At 33.8% G+C, this 14,720-nt stretch overlaps 1 protein-coding gene across 2 annotated transcripts in view; it reads right to left on the bottom strand.

The window, feature by feature from the left end:
- RELN (reelin) overlaps positions 1 to 14,720 on the bottom strand; it is a 545,649-nt gene that overhangs the window by 375,557 nt on the left and 155,372 nt on the right. The window lies entirely within an intron of this gene.

Raw genomic sequence — 14,720 nt, 5'->3', positions numbered from 1 at the left:
CCAAATGGCCTTTCTGCCAAGAATATCATGTCTGAATTTTCTTCTATTATGGCCATTTGGAGTTAGGTAATAACTCCAAAACACCCTAGATAAAATGTATGCTATCTTGAAGCAATAGGATATTACTATCCATTAGCACCCAATAACATATTAGTATATTAGTACCTAGTAAATTATCAGATTATCTAGTTTAAAGAATAGGATACACGTCAATTAAGTTTTTATGGATGAAGGGAAAATTGGGAAAGGTTCTAGATCATGGGTCATTGGTCTCAGTGGGGAGGTCTATATTAAACAATGAATATCCAAGGGAGAGCAAAAAGGAGAGGAAGTAAAGACCAATTTTGCTTACTTTACAATTATATCTTAGAATGTTCCTGAAGACAGTTCATAAAAATGGACTCTTAGAAAAATAAAATAAAGTTGCAGAATGATAATCTTTTGTACTTCAATTGTGTTTCATTCCTCCAGATTCACTGATCAATTTCCCAAATTGATCAGTTTTGAAAAAAAATATTCCTATGTTGATTATATAACTGGAAATGTTTTAGTTAATTTTAGAAAACATTTCTCATTATCATCTTAAATCATGGCCCATTTATTTTTGGAAACGTAAAGAATCCAAACATATTTATGCAGTTCAAACCATTATTAATTATTATGCATAATCATTCTAAGTAGCATATTTATTAGGGCACATTTTCCAACAAGGTATATCTGTCCTGGTTCAATAGTTTTCTTATGTAACATTACTTAAAAGCACATCAAGATAGCGAATTGGTTTATATATTGTTAAATCTAAAGGGTATTTTTTACCAAGTCCCAAATGAAAATATTTTAAAAGAAAATCAGATGAAACATTAAATATTTGAATGTAGATATCATTATGTTTCCTTACTTAAATTCGTTCAGACACTCCATCATAGATACAGATTATGGACAGGATATGCTGGCAAACTCTGAGATAAATATTTCTATTGCCCCTTCCCCTGAGGGGAAAGGGGTAGTGGTGAATAATGAGAGGTAGCAGTTATTCTCTTGAGGGGAAAGGAAAAGGCAAAAATAAATGCCCACTAAATAGTGGAACAGTATATCTGGGTATACCATTTACACACTCTATAAAAGCCTCAGCTTCCTCCCTAGTTCTAAGATAAAATTCTAGGGAAAACAGTTTATCATTCAAGATATTCTTAATATGACTTTAGAATCTCTTGATCATTATATGTAGAAAGCAGAATGTTTCTGTCAATAACTTGATTTTCATAAAGTTTTAGATAAATAATGGGAGTTAGAATGGATTTTTTCAACAAAAAATTTCTTATTCTGAAGAAGCAATCAAAAGTGATCATTTTTCATGTCATACTGAAAGCACCTCCATCCTTCCTAAGAAAAATGCCACAATTTTCAGAAGGAAGCCAAAAGAAGATCTGAATACCCTTCTGCTGCTACTATATATTATCTAAATGACATAAATATTGGTAAATCATTAAACTTTGCTCTACTGAGAGAAAAACTTAATCACCTGTTTCCCAGAGAACTCTGTCATTCTATTTTTGTACCTTTATGAGAAATTTGAGGAAAAAAACCCTTATTAATGACTTTTAAAAATGGGACAATTGATTCTCATAAGAAAAAACTGAACTCAGCCTCTCCTAGTCTCTCAAGGGGAAACTTTTGACACATGTGAAGAACCTCAGGAAATTGTGAAATCTGGATTTTCTCTTGGGGGCCTGTTTTCTTTTTGCTTTCACAAATACATTTGGTGTCTAAGTAAGAAAGGCCATAATATAGAAATTAAAGCAGCCAAGACCATAAGTTAGTGAAGTGCCCCATGAGTATGTTCCCATAAGAATCCAGGATTCACTTCATTTAGCCAATTTTCCTTCAAAGAGTCTACACAAAGGGAAAATATAATCCCGAGCAAGTGGAAAAGAATGAACTGCTATATCTAATCTAAGTGAATGGTTAGTCACCTGGATAATCTTTGCCAACCCTTATTCTTTGACATGATATATATATATATATATATATAATCATCACAGGATCTTTTTTTGAAATTAACCCCAAAATTAAACCCCCTTTTTAGTTGATATCCCTAATATGAATAACAAGAGAATATCAATTGCTCAAATTGTCAGTTTAAATTTAAGTGTTTCTTTGCCTCAGTTTAATTATTAGTATTATTATTAGTAGTAGCTGAAGTACTACTCTCCTAGAGAAAGGCTTTTGCTCCTCAGCTGCTTGAGTTTCTTCTCAAAGACATAAAATTCTTCAGAGGCATAAAAGATAGGATAGAGGGTTAGGGGGTGGGGGGAGAGAGAGAGAGAGAGAGAGAGAGAGAGAGAGAGAGAGAGAGAGAGAGAGAGAGAGAGAGAGAGATCTCATTGTACTCATTAAGATTTAAGAAATATTCCCTCATAATTTCAATATTCTTCCCATAAAAGAAATTTGGAGGATTTAGTGCTAGTTGGGATCTGATGAGAAATTATCTGGTCCAACCATTTCATGTTGGAGATGAGGATATTTAGGGAGAAAGATTAGATGGTTTGCCAAAAGTTATCCCAAGAGTAACAGAGTTGAGATGAACAAATCCAGAGTTGTTGTTGTTTTGTGCAATATACATTCCCAGGTAAAAAAAGGGAAATTTTGTAAAGAAAGGATCTAATCTTTCACTTTGCAAAGTGGTAGAGTGAAAAAAACTCTAGACCTGCAGTCAGGAGTGAATTGTGCTCAAATTCAAGCTCTGACAATGTTTAGCTGTATGATAATAAGTGAGAGATTGAACCTTGCTGAGATTCAGTTTTTTCATCTCTAAAATGAAGATAATAATGCTTATGATGCCTACCTTCACAAGGCTTCTGAGAGGACATAATCAGATAATATTTCAAGTACTATGTAAATATTAGCTACTGATTAGGACTTATAAATATGCTATTGATAGCTGGTGGAAATCTGTTACAAAAGTTCTACTTATGTCAGTTTCCCCTTAAAAAATTGTATGTCGTGTTACATTTCTTCAAAGAATTGAGTGTTTTCCACTTAAACCTGAGAAACATACTGCGGTTTTTTGGATTTTCAATGAAATTTCCCCTAATGTCTAATTCATTTCCCCTTGAGATGCTATCCCTGGAAATTGCATAGTTGCCATTAGAGGAATGTCGGTATTGATTATGGCAATTCAAGGCTAATAATTCAAGGCTACTTGAATTGTGGATAGCTGATGAAGAATTAGATATCTTGTATATAATCCATTCAATAGTGCTTTCTTTTTAAATTTTTGCCTTCAATACTAAGTATTGGTTCCAAGGTTGTACCCTCCTCATGTCCTGAGGTTCTTTCCTAGGTCTCTTGAATGGGTACCATTGGAGCATGTAGGATGTCCATTTGTTATCTATCACTCTCATTAATGCCTGACTCACTTTCTTTTCCAGTCATATATCTCTCTGACTGCAGCTAATTCTTCTGAGCAACTACTTATTAAAAATATGCCATTGCCTAATCACATCCACCACGTGCCTCTACATTGCACAGTGGGTAGGTAGCCCATAATTTCAATTTTTTGGAGAATGAGTTCTCTTTTGGTCCTCATAGACAACAACTAGAAATTCAAGTTATGAGGAAGAAAATTTAGATTTGATGTCAGGAAAAACTTCCTAACAAATCAGAACTATATGAAAGTACAAGAGATTACCTTGGGAGAAGCAAAGGCTGGATAAACCCCTGTCAGGCATGAGATAGAAGAATTCCTTTCAGGTATGGGAGAGATTAGATGATTACTAATTTTTTAATTCTGTGACATTTTAATTCAGGTAAGAAATGAAGATATTGCTTGCTGAAGCAGTTTCTAGTCTTGTGACCTGTGATAATGGATTTAAACTATTAAATTTTATACCACTTAAGCTTTCTTAGGACATGGTGAAAGTCATTATCCTTATCAGTTCTTTTATCTATTCCTCACTTAGTTAATAGCTTATGTAAATAGATTTTGTGAGAATCCCTCAAATTGGATGCCATATTTTCTCATTTTTATAGTTCCTTCTGTTTTGATATTGATTTTGATATTTGATGTAACAACTAGATGGTCTTACCATAGGAAGAACCTGAACCAGAGATGACTCACAGTAGTAAATTTCCAGTCATTTTCTGTCTGTTAACATAATATTACTTATATAAATTATGATGTCCTTCTGTTTCAGAAAATATATTGTAATGATTGTTTACTATAAGCTATTAACAAAAGGCTTGAGGGCACTAGATCTTGTCATGAGGTTGATCTTTTCAGGCAGAAAAATAAAAACAAAACTTTAACTAATCTCTTTTCTTCAACACAAAGCATATTGATACCTAACTTCTGCTTGTTTTTTCAGGTGAAGTTAGAATGAAGACCATTATTTGCCTGTATTCTCTATGTTGTTGAACTTAAAGGAAAGCTAGACAACCATAGAAACCACACACCTCATACTCCACCCAAGACACTTTCTCTTCCAGAAAGACTCATCATACTTCTGTTATGACTGCTCTCTCCTTTAGCAATATGATTTAATTCCCAGGTCATCCTCTTTCCAATAAATATATTTTCAGCATTTTATAACTCTTGCTATACCTCAAACCACATATACTTATTTTTTCTTCCTATTTACATCAGGCCTGACGTTTGCTTAAAAGATTATAGACTTCTTTCATCTGCACAAGACTTTTACACATATTTTAAACATAAAACAACCAAATTTTTTTTAAAACCCATAAATGTCTTGCTAATCTTCTACGGATAAATGCAGAAGTATCATTTTATCATTATTGTACAAAAAAGAAATAAATAAAAACTATCAGAAAGTATCATTCTACAACCTGATATAATTTCTTAAAAAGCAGATCTAAAAAAACATACAATCCTAAACTTAGTACTTTTCTCTCTACAAAACTTAACTGGTCCACTGACAGTGAAGAAAAACAGTGGTACGGTGAATAACATGAAACTATCCATTATGGTCCTGGAAAAATTATATCTATATGTCTAGGCCCCAATATAACGACAATAATATTTCAGCAATTCTATATATTCCTTGATATCCCATTTAGATCCCAGTAACCTCAACCAATAACAAAATCTGGGGCTTGGGAGGCAGGAAAGATAAAAGTGTTCTTGGAGAATATCATTTCCAATTTTATCTAACATTTTGAATCCTCAGATTCAGACTCACATGAAAAGTCATTTACTTTCTCTGAGAGATATGCATAGCTCAAAAAGTAAAATAATTTGGAGATATATCAAATTTTGGCAAGCTTATCCTTAAAAATGAACGTATTCACTATGAAAAAAAACACCCAGGAGGTATTCACATATCTTATTTCAAATGTTTAAATGTCAAGGCAAGTACAATTGCAATGTTTTCTTGTGATGGACAGAAAGAAATGTGCAACGAGGCTATCTCTCCAGATGAATTCTCTAGACAAATTAGAATGACTCTCATCAAAAATTAAAGGCTTCTGAGCTATACCCTCAGTAGCACTTGAGATCACAGCATTTGTTTTAACTCAAGCCCACTGGATGCACAGAAACTGCTGGTATCTTCAGTTTTTAAAATGGATTTTCTGTATTTTTTACTGTTCTTTAAAAATATTGTTCCTCTAGGAGACATCTCTAAACTATCAAATGTTCAATACAATCTTCCTCTTTCCTGCCAGGTAACCTGTGCCTACTCTGTGTGGTCACTCAATATATTAAATGGAACATTGCTTGGTTTTCTCCACTCTGTATCAGTTTGGAGAGACTTCAGTTTATAAATAAATCATTATTAACACTGGTGCAAATTTGACTTTTCCAGCTGTCACTTGCCCAAATGACCAGTAATACACCAATGTGTCTTACTCCATTGAAAAAAAAGATATTTGACCAGCATTATTTATTATAGTATTTAAAGAAAACTTCAATTCCATACAGATTTAATATCTGCATTCTCATTAAAAAACAAAAAACAAAACCTCTTACCTTCTGTCTTAAGTGTCAATTCTAAGAACAAAGAGCAGCAAAGGTTAGTCAGTTGGGGGTCAAGTCATTTGCCCAAGCTCACACAGCTAGAAAGTATTTGTTATACAGATTTGAACCCAGGTCCTCCCAATTCCAGGCTCAGTGCTCTATTCATCGTGCTTCCTAGCTGCCCTTCTCCTTCATTTTAAGATAATAAATCTAAATTCAGAGGAGTTAGACAACTTGCCAAGGCCATACAGTAAGTTAGAGGCAAAGGCAGGATTATCTTTCATTTCTTTTATCTTCCGGTGTGCTCTCTCAGTTTGGTGCCCGTAGAAAAGATTATACCAGAGATTTTTTTAAGTGGTCCTTAAGGTGAATTAAACTGACCTCCCTGGTTTTCTTCTACCTTATTACCTTCCTTGTATTTTACAATATGGTCACAATGACTTCCTTGTTCTTCCTTGGGCAAGACAATGCATCTCCCAATGAAGCATTTTCACTCTGTTTCTTTGCCTAGAATTTCTTCTCCTCATTTTTGCCTTCTGGCTTCTTTTTTTCCTTCAGTTCTTAACTAACATCCTACCTTCTACAAGAAGTCTTTCTCAATCTCCTTTAATGCTAGTGCCTTTCCTCTGAGTTATCTTCAATTAATCCCATATATATCTTGTTTGTGTGCAGTTATTACATGTCTCCTCCATCATACTACATATACAGTGAGTGTGGGCTATTTTTTGCCCTTCTTTGGATCTTCAGTATACATCACAGTGCTTGATACATAGTAGGCACTTAAAATAAATGCTTCTTGCTGGCTTAACTTTAGCCTATTTTTGGAACAGGTACATCAAATATATCATTTTTTCCATAGCACAGGCAGCTTCTTTTGGTCCAAAAACTCATAATAAGACCAGTTCAATTCTCTTTTACTTCTCCCTGGTACCGATATAATTTGAATACTCTATTTCAAATGCCTAGAAGATGGAAGAGAGAAAGACTAGTGGAGAGAAGGTATTTTGCCCCTCTGAACCCCAAGATACAGCATGAGATGCTGATGCAAAGAATAGGCACATTGTCCAAGGTCTGGCAAAAAGAAGAGGCAAATAGGACCAATGTAGCCACCATAAGCCAGTCTAAAATGGTAAATATAGAATGATTCCAGTGGTGGTAATATCCTGAAATGCACTTAGAGTAAGACACCACAGGGTATGAGATTTAAATGTACAAAAAGATTTTTAAAAGATCTAAGGCATGGAAGCTTGGCAGATATGAGTGAGACAACACAGTGCACCCTCGATATAGGTCATATGACGGAAAGATGAGCCTATAAAGTGAGAGAATGGGCAGAGTATTGGGCTCTGAGTAAGCCCAACTGAAGATCTACATGTAAATCCATCCTCAGACAATTATGAACTGTGTGACATTGGACAAGTCACTTAACCTCTGTATGCCTGAGTTTTCTCAACTGTAAAATAGCACCTGACTTTTAGGGTTATTTTGAAGATCAATGGAGATATTTATAAAGTGCTTAGCACAGTGTCTGGCAAATAACAGGCACAATATAAATGCTAGTGGATGATGAGGATGACAACAAGGATGACTTCCACGTATATAATGCAGAGCTCCACAGGTGTTGAGACCCACAATGCAAGATGCTGAGCCATGAAGGGCAGTGAAAATGTAAAGAATAAACTACTATCTACTGAGAGTTGAGGAGGACTGTAGGAAATGGGAAAGGGTATGAGAGGACATGGAGAGAGAAGGTAAGAAAGAATAGCCACTCTACTTGCAGAAGTCTTACTCCAAAAGTACTAAAATGATAGTTTTTATATTTTATATTTATATATTTTCTTTATAAGTCTTCAGGAATCTTGATTTCCTGGCTTAGAAATAAGTCCTTTAGGAATCCATTAATTCAGAAAAAACTTATTCATGTTCTGAGTTTAAAATATCTTCATATTTCTAAGAAGAGCTATTGGTTATTGTAGGGTAATGTCAAATACTAACATTTACAAGTTCTATATGGAAGTATTAATCAATTTAGAGAAGTGCTCAAATTGTACATGGGTTCTCCGTATCATGAGAAAAATCTGTACATAAGAGTTAAATACCCTTTATGAGATGGATTTCTTTTGTTTGAATAAAAGTTAGTATGAAATGGCATATTCAGTATGATTTATTCACTTTGTTTTGCAATCTAATCAATGTCAATCATTCTAGGATTTTATTCTGACTCTAAGTAAATAAGTGATGATAACTTTATTAATCTCTTCTCTTCCTGGTTCTCATTAACTTCAAATGTAAAATGACAATTTTTTGAATTGAAAGTTTTATTAATATGTTTTTTAATTTTTAACATTATAAACATTATAGATTTTTCCTACTCTGTAATAATTATCTTATAACAAAGTAAAACAACTAAAGCTAATAATTATTAGCATCATCTGAAAGTACATTTAATATTTCATATCTGTAGCACATTCTCCTACCCATCTATTGTAAAATTGTTTTCACATTGTTCAGTGGAAGAGAATCCAACAAACTCAATAACTTCTCCCCTGACCCCTACATTACTCCTGGAATTTCACAGGCATAGAAATCTCCCAATGATGAAGTTACTTCTACCAGTATAGAGCTCTATTTCTTTTGTAAATTAGGTCTTAGAGAGTTGCTATGTGACTTGAAGTGTTACTCTGCTCATATGTGTTAAAGATGGAACTTGAGTCTTCTTGATTCACAGGTTAACTCTCTATTATGTCATACTTCCTCCTTTTATTAATTATTATGAAATTAAAAATAAAATCGTTCATGTTCAATCTCTGCCATGTCTGACTTTTTGTGACCCTGTGGATCATATTATATACCATACAATCCATGGGGCTTTCTTAACAAAGATCCTGGAAAGGTTTGCCATTTCCTTCCCTAGTGATAAAGACAAACAGAGATTAAATGATTTATTCAGCTTAACAAATAGTATCTGAGGTTGGATTTAAACTCAGGTCTTCCTGACTCCCAGTCCAGTGCTCTCTATCTACTGAGTCACCTAGCTGCTTCCAAAAGCAAAATTATAGTCATATAAATCAGTATATACTGACAGTTATGTAACTGAAATTGTCATTTAATTTTTTAATATTAAATATAGCATCGAGAATTATGGCACGCATCTGTAATTCCTGCTACTCTGGGAGGCTCACTGGTGGATCACTTAAGTTCAGAAGTTCTAGCTACAAGAGGGCTAAAGCCAATCAGAAATGTGCACTCACTAAGTTTAGCATCAAAATGGCGAGTACCTGAGAGAGGGCTGTCTAGGTTGCTAAAGGAAGAACAAACTGGTTTAGTTTCAAAACAAAATAGATCAAAACAACTCTGAGGTACCACCTCACACCTAGCTAACATGACAGCAAAGGAAAGTGGTGAATATTGGAGGGGATGTGCCAAAATTGGGACATTAATGCATTGCTGGTGGAGTTGTGAACTGATCCAACCATTCTGGATGGCAATTTGGAACTATGCTCAAAGGGCTTTAAAAGACTATCTGCCTTTTGATCCAGCCATAGCACTGCTTGGTTTATACCCCAAAGAGATAATAAGGAAAAAGACTTGTACAAAAATATTTATAGCTGCACTCTTTGTGGTGGCACAATTTTGGAAAATGAAGAATTGTCCTTCAATTGGGGAATGGCTGAACAAATTGTGGTATCTGTTGGTGATGGAATACTATTGTGCTAAAAGGAATAATGAACTGGAGGGATTCCATGTGAACTGGAATGACCTCCAGGAACTGATGCAGAGTAAAAGGAGCAGAACCAGGAGAACATTGTACACAGAGACAGATACACTGTGGTACAATCGAACATAATGGACTTCTCTACTAGCAGCAATGCAAGGATCCAGAGCAAGGCTGAGGGACTTATGAGAAAGAAAACTAGCCACATACAGAGGAAGAACTGTGGGAGGAGAAACAGAGAAGAAAAACAACTGCTTGAACACATGTACTGATGGGGATATTATTGGGGATGTAGACACTAACTGATAACTCTAGTCCAACTATCAATAGTATGGAATTGGGTCTTAATCAATGATACATGTAAAACCCAGTGGAATTGTGTGTTGGCTATGTGGAGTGGAGATGCGTTTTTGGGGGAGAGGGAAAGAACATGAAACATGTAACTATAGGAAAATATTCAAAATAAAAAGTAAAAATTAAACAAACAAATAAAAGAAAACAACAATAACAAAAAAAAACTTTGGGATCAATCAACAGTGGGGTTCAGTCAGTGAAGGGCTGTTGTATTTTCAGTTTAGGTGAAATAAGGAAACTCAATGGGAAAAGAAGGAAGGAAGGAGGGAGAGAGGAGGAAGATTAATGATGATTATTAGTTTGGCAACCAATAACTTTTACACACAAATGCTGAAAACACCAGCAACCTCACTTTCAAGTCCCTCTGCTTACAATAAACAATTTTCTTCCTGCGTTTCTTCTTTGATTATTTTTAACCAAGGAAGGCAATAAACGAGACTGTTCCAAATGACTGTGTAACAAAGTGGTTTACCAATAAAATGTGTTTTGTTCAGACATTATTTCATTTACTTTTCATTGGAAAAGACACTCTTAGCAGACTGTGTAATTGTCGAAGATTTTGGTTCAAAATTTCTATAATTCTTACTATGGGATTTCCAAGGAGGTTTTAAAATAGGTAAGCAGGTTTCATAATTACAGGTTGTGTGTTATATGTTGGCGGGCTAATGTCACATTACTGTTTCATACACAGTAGTAATGTAGTTTCTGACTCTCAGAAACAGCCCCAGACAGAAAGAAATGGAATCCCTTACAGAAATATATAAAATTTACCAGAATCAAGGGAGTTCTAGTATTCTTTCCCAGCAAAGGAATGATATTGAAGAATTACAGCAATTTAGCTGCCCTGGAACTGGATGTTTATTCCATATAACTTCACTTTAAATTTCAGGTTATGAAATAATTCTCCAATATGAGAAGAATAGATCAAACTGGTCTTTCCTAGCTCCAAATTCTGTAATACTATGATTACACCTATGTAGCCTTTTAATTCAGCTGAAAAAATGGATACTGGATATAAAATATATTGGAATCACTAATTTAGTATTATGATGATGTATAACTTTTTAATATATACTCATAAGGATTTAGCCTACAATCAAAATAATGTTCATTTGGCATTTCCAATCTATTCTCTACTGATAATGTCTCCTTTTTAAAAAATATAGTTACTAGAGGCCTGACATTTTAAATCATTGTAGAAGACAAGATAAAAATCTCAACAACAAGCTCTTAGTTCTTTAACTTTTGCTCCTCATTCAGAAGTAGGTAGTATATAAATTCATTTTGTTTTTAGTTTATTCATTTAAAATTATTTCTAAAGAGCTACTTAAACAGAAAAAAAGATAAATGTTGTGGAAAATTCAAAGGTCAACATATAATTCTTGCCCTCAAGGAGCTTATTGCCCTGTTGGAGAAATAAAATATCAGCAAGTAAAATTTTAATTTTTAAAATTATGTAATTATAAAAGAATATTATATATGTAGTAAGTTATATAATAACTAATGATATTTGAGTTAATGAGAACTTTAGTGGAAGAGATTAGAGAGCAATAGGTTCTGATCCGGTGACAATCAAAATAGTAACTCCATATTCAGAAATTCCCCTGACCAATGCAGATCAGCAAATTAGCTAGCAATAATGTAAATTCTTAGAGAGTTGTGAGAGGTGATAAGAGGTAAAGTAGCAAAACTAGTCACATTAGTAGTAGGTATCAGAAGCACCCAGATCTCCTTGACTCCAATGCTAGTCCAAAATCCACTACATTATACTGACTCTCTTTAATAATGTAGAACAATAATATTGAATCTATGTCTTTGGAGCTGTGTGACTGAACAAATCTGTTTCTGTTTCTTCTACTATAAAATGGGGATAAAAATAGCATCCAACTCTCAGGGTTGCTGAGAGGATTAAACAAGATTTTTGTAAGGTGTATAGCAGAGTTCTGGGATTTTGTAAAAGTTGAATCAATGCTTGATGGAAGGTTTCTTTATATGGCTCATACTCCCACTTAGGATTTTATGTGGGAACATTAGAATTTGACTTGAGCCTTAAAGGGCCCAAGCAAGCACTAGGACAAACAAAAACATGGACTATTTAATTGGTTTGATTTAATTTATTAAAAATATTTTAAAAGTATTTTTACATTGGTCAATAAATAGTTTGTTTCTGTTCTTTTTCCTCCTCAGAGACTTATATAGTTCTTTTGATTTATTGTACTAAGTTTGAGTTCTCTTGTTCCTTGGCATCTATATAGTTCACATGATTCACAGAATCACAGGAAAAAAATAGGTCAAGGTTGCCCCTCCACATTATGACTCCTTATTTTATTAAGGCTTCTTTCCAGTTTTGTCTCATCCTGTAATTGCTCCTAATTAATTTCTATGCCTCTAATTCATTTCAAGAAGCTCTGATTATACTATAAAGATTTTGAATCTGAAGCAACATATTGGAATTAGCTTTCTGAGAACCAGACAAAATAAGTACTTAGAGGTTCTTTATCTCTGACCACCTGATGAAATCTCTGACCCATGAACAACAACAAAAAAGAAAGACAAAATAGGAATCAGTCTTGTATGGTCACTTTTGACTTCTGCTGCAATGGTAGTAGAGTGACCAAAAAAAGGGGGGGGGCAGAGGATGCTAAGAATCACAATTTCCAAGCCCTCTACAAAACATTGCTTATCTATTTCCTAAAAATGTGAGATCCTTCCTCAGGAACCACTGAATTAACAAATTATTGGAGGAAATGAAGGATACGAATCCTGACATTCTTATTATAAGCAAAACAAGCAGACAGAAGGAAGTTGCAACTAAATGGAGAGAAGGTTCACAGGTTTTCCTTTGAGAGTCAAGTATAATGTTTGGCAGAGATGGTTTATCATTCATCTAAAGGCAATAAATAACATCATTTCAGGGGATATTGCTTCATCTCATATTGCAATGCACATATTAAAAACTTGCAGAATGAGTACTATGATCACAAAGAGCTAGAAACAAAGTAAATTTATTTGCTCATTAATGAGGAAATGCTTAAACAGACGGGCTTATGATTATAAAATTTGTCTACAATACCAATGCCATAAGATATCATAGCATTCTAAAAAAGTAGAAATAAGAATTTAAAGAAGCACGAGAAAATGTATAAAAACTAACAGAAAGTGAAGCAGACACAAGGAAAACTATCTACATCTCTCTTTCTAAATATATGTGTGTGTGTGTGTGTGTTTGTGTAACTTTATAACATCAACATGAACGGAAATCAAAATCCACTAAATTAAACACAGTGTAACAATAATGACAAAAGGCTTGGGGTCAAAGAAGAGATGAGAAAATGTGCTTCTCTCCATTCATAGAAGAGGCAAGAAACTTTTTGGGGTAGAAGGAAACATATGTGAATATGTTGGCCGATTATATTGAATTGTGGTTTTTTTATCCTTGTTCTATGGGAAATCATGCTGAACAGGGCATAGGAAGAGGTATCTTAACTTAGTAAATGTGATCTGAAAAGAATATACCTTATTTTAAAAATTACTATGAAAATTCTTGTAGCATATATGCCTTTTGTAGAAGATGAAATTCTATTAATTACTCAAAGAGAACATGTAAATTAAATGAACAAATATTTTAGTGTTCAGTGATTTTATCTTGAGAGTATATAAACAGGGCTGAAAAAAAGATGGAAAATATTTACAATAATTTTATAGTAATATTTTTCTTACCAAAAAATGAACCCAACACTCTTGGAATTCAACATCATAGCCCTAGTTATGCTTATAGAGAAAGCAGAAATAGCACACACAGAAAAAGGTAAGAGAAACAGCTAGATTATACAAAGAACATGCAAAAGAAATTCAAGCTAACAAGTAACACAATTTTAAGAGAATTAATATTGCTTCACACGATAACTAAGACATGCCAAAAGACTTCTTTGAAATGTAATAAAAAGCAACAATTACTGATATAAACATATTTTTTCAGTTACATAAATTGTTATGGAAATAATGTATACAGAAATATAGAGTACATTGTATAAGGCAAGCTTTTACAAGCTTGACCAATATTCAGTCATTTGAGAGTATCTCTGCATACATTTCAGTGATAATCATTTCCTTGGACTAACACATATTAGTCTTTAAGACATTAACACATTGCCCTTGGGATAGCCTTTTTTTGATGTGGCACTTCTGATAATTTAGCCTAGTAGTAAAGGGAAGACAAAGGTGACTCCCTGGAATAATAATTAATATTCAAAACAAGGCACTTTATCATTCCCAAAGAATTCTATAAACTTTAACTTTAATTTTCTGACACTATCAGGCAAGTGCTCTTTCCCATTTTACAGATAACAAAATTTCAAAATCATTCAAATTATTTATCCATGATCACATAGCCAGGAAATGCCAGAGACAGGACACCAGGTTCAGCACTCTTTCTACTGTACAATGTTGTCTCTATAATGACTGGAATGGTTTAGTTTAAAGAATAAAAGAGTAAGAAAAAACAAGCATTCTGAGTGAGGAGATGAAACCATTCTATAATAGGATTCATTAAAAAACATGGACATTTTAACATGGAGTAGAAAAGTCTTGGGCTAACAACACTACAACATTGGTGCATATAAATTTGAAAGCCTGGCATGTGGAAGAGGTACTAGGTTATTTCTCACTGGTCTC

The sequence above is a fragment of the Gracilinanus agilis genome, chromosome 5, assembly GCF_016433145.1.
Source record: "Gracilinanus agilis isolate LMUSP501 chromosome 5, AgileGrace, whole genome shotgun sequence".
NCBI classification, from domain to species: Eukaryota; Metazoa; Chordata; class Mammalia; order Didelphimorphia; family Didelphidae; genus Gracilinanus; species Gracilinanus agilis.
The sequence above is the reverse complement of the archived record's forward strand: the minus strand, read 5'-3'. Positions and strand labels throughout refer to the sequence as shown.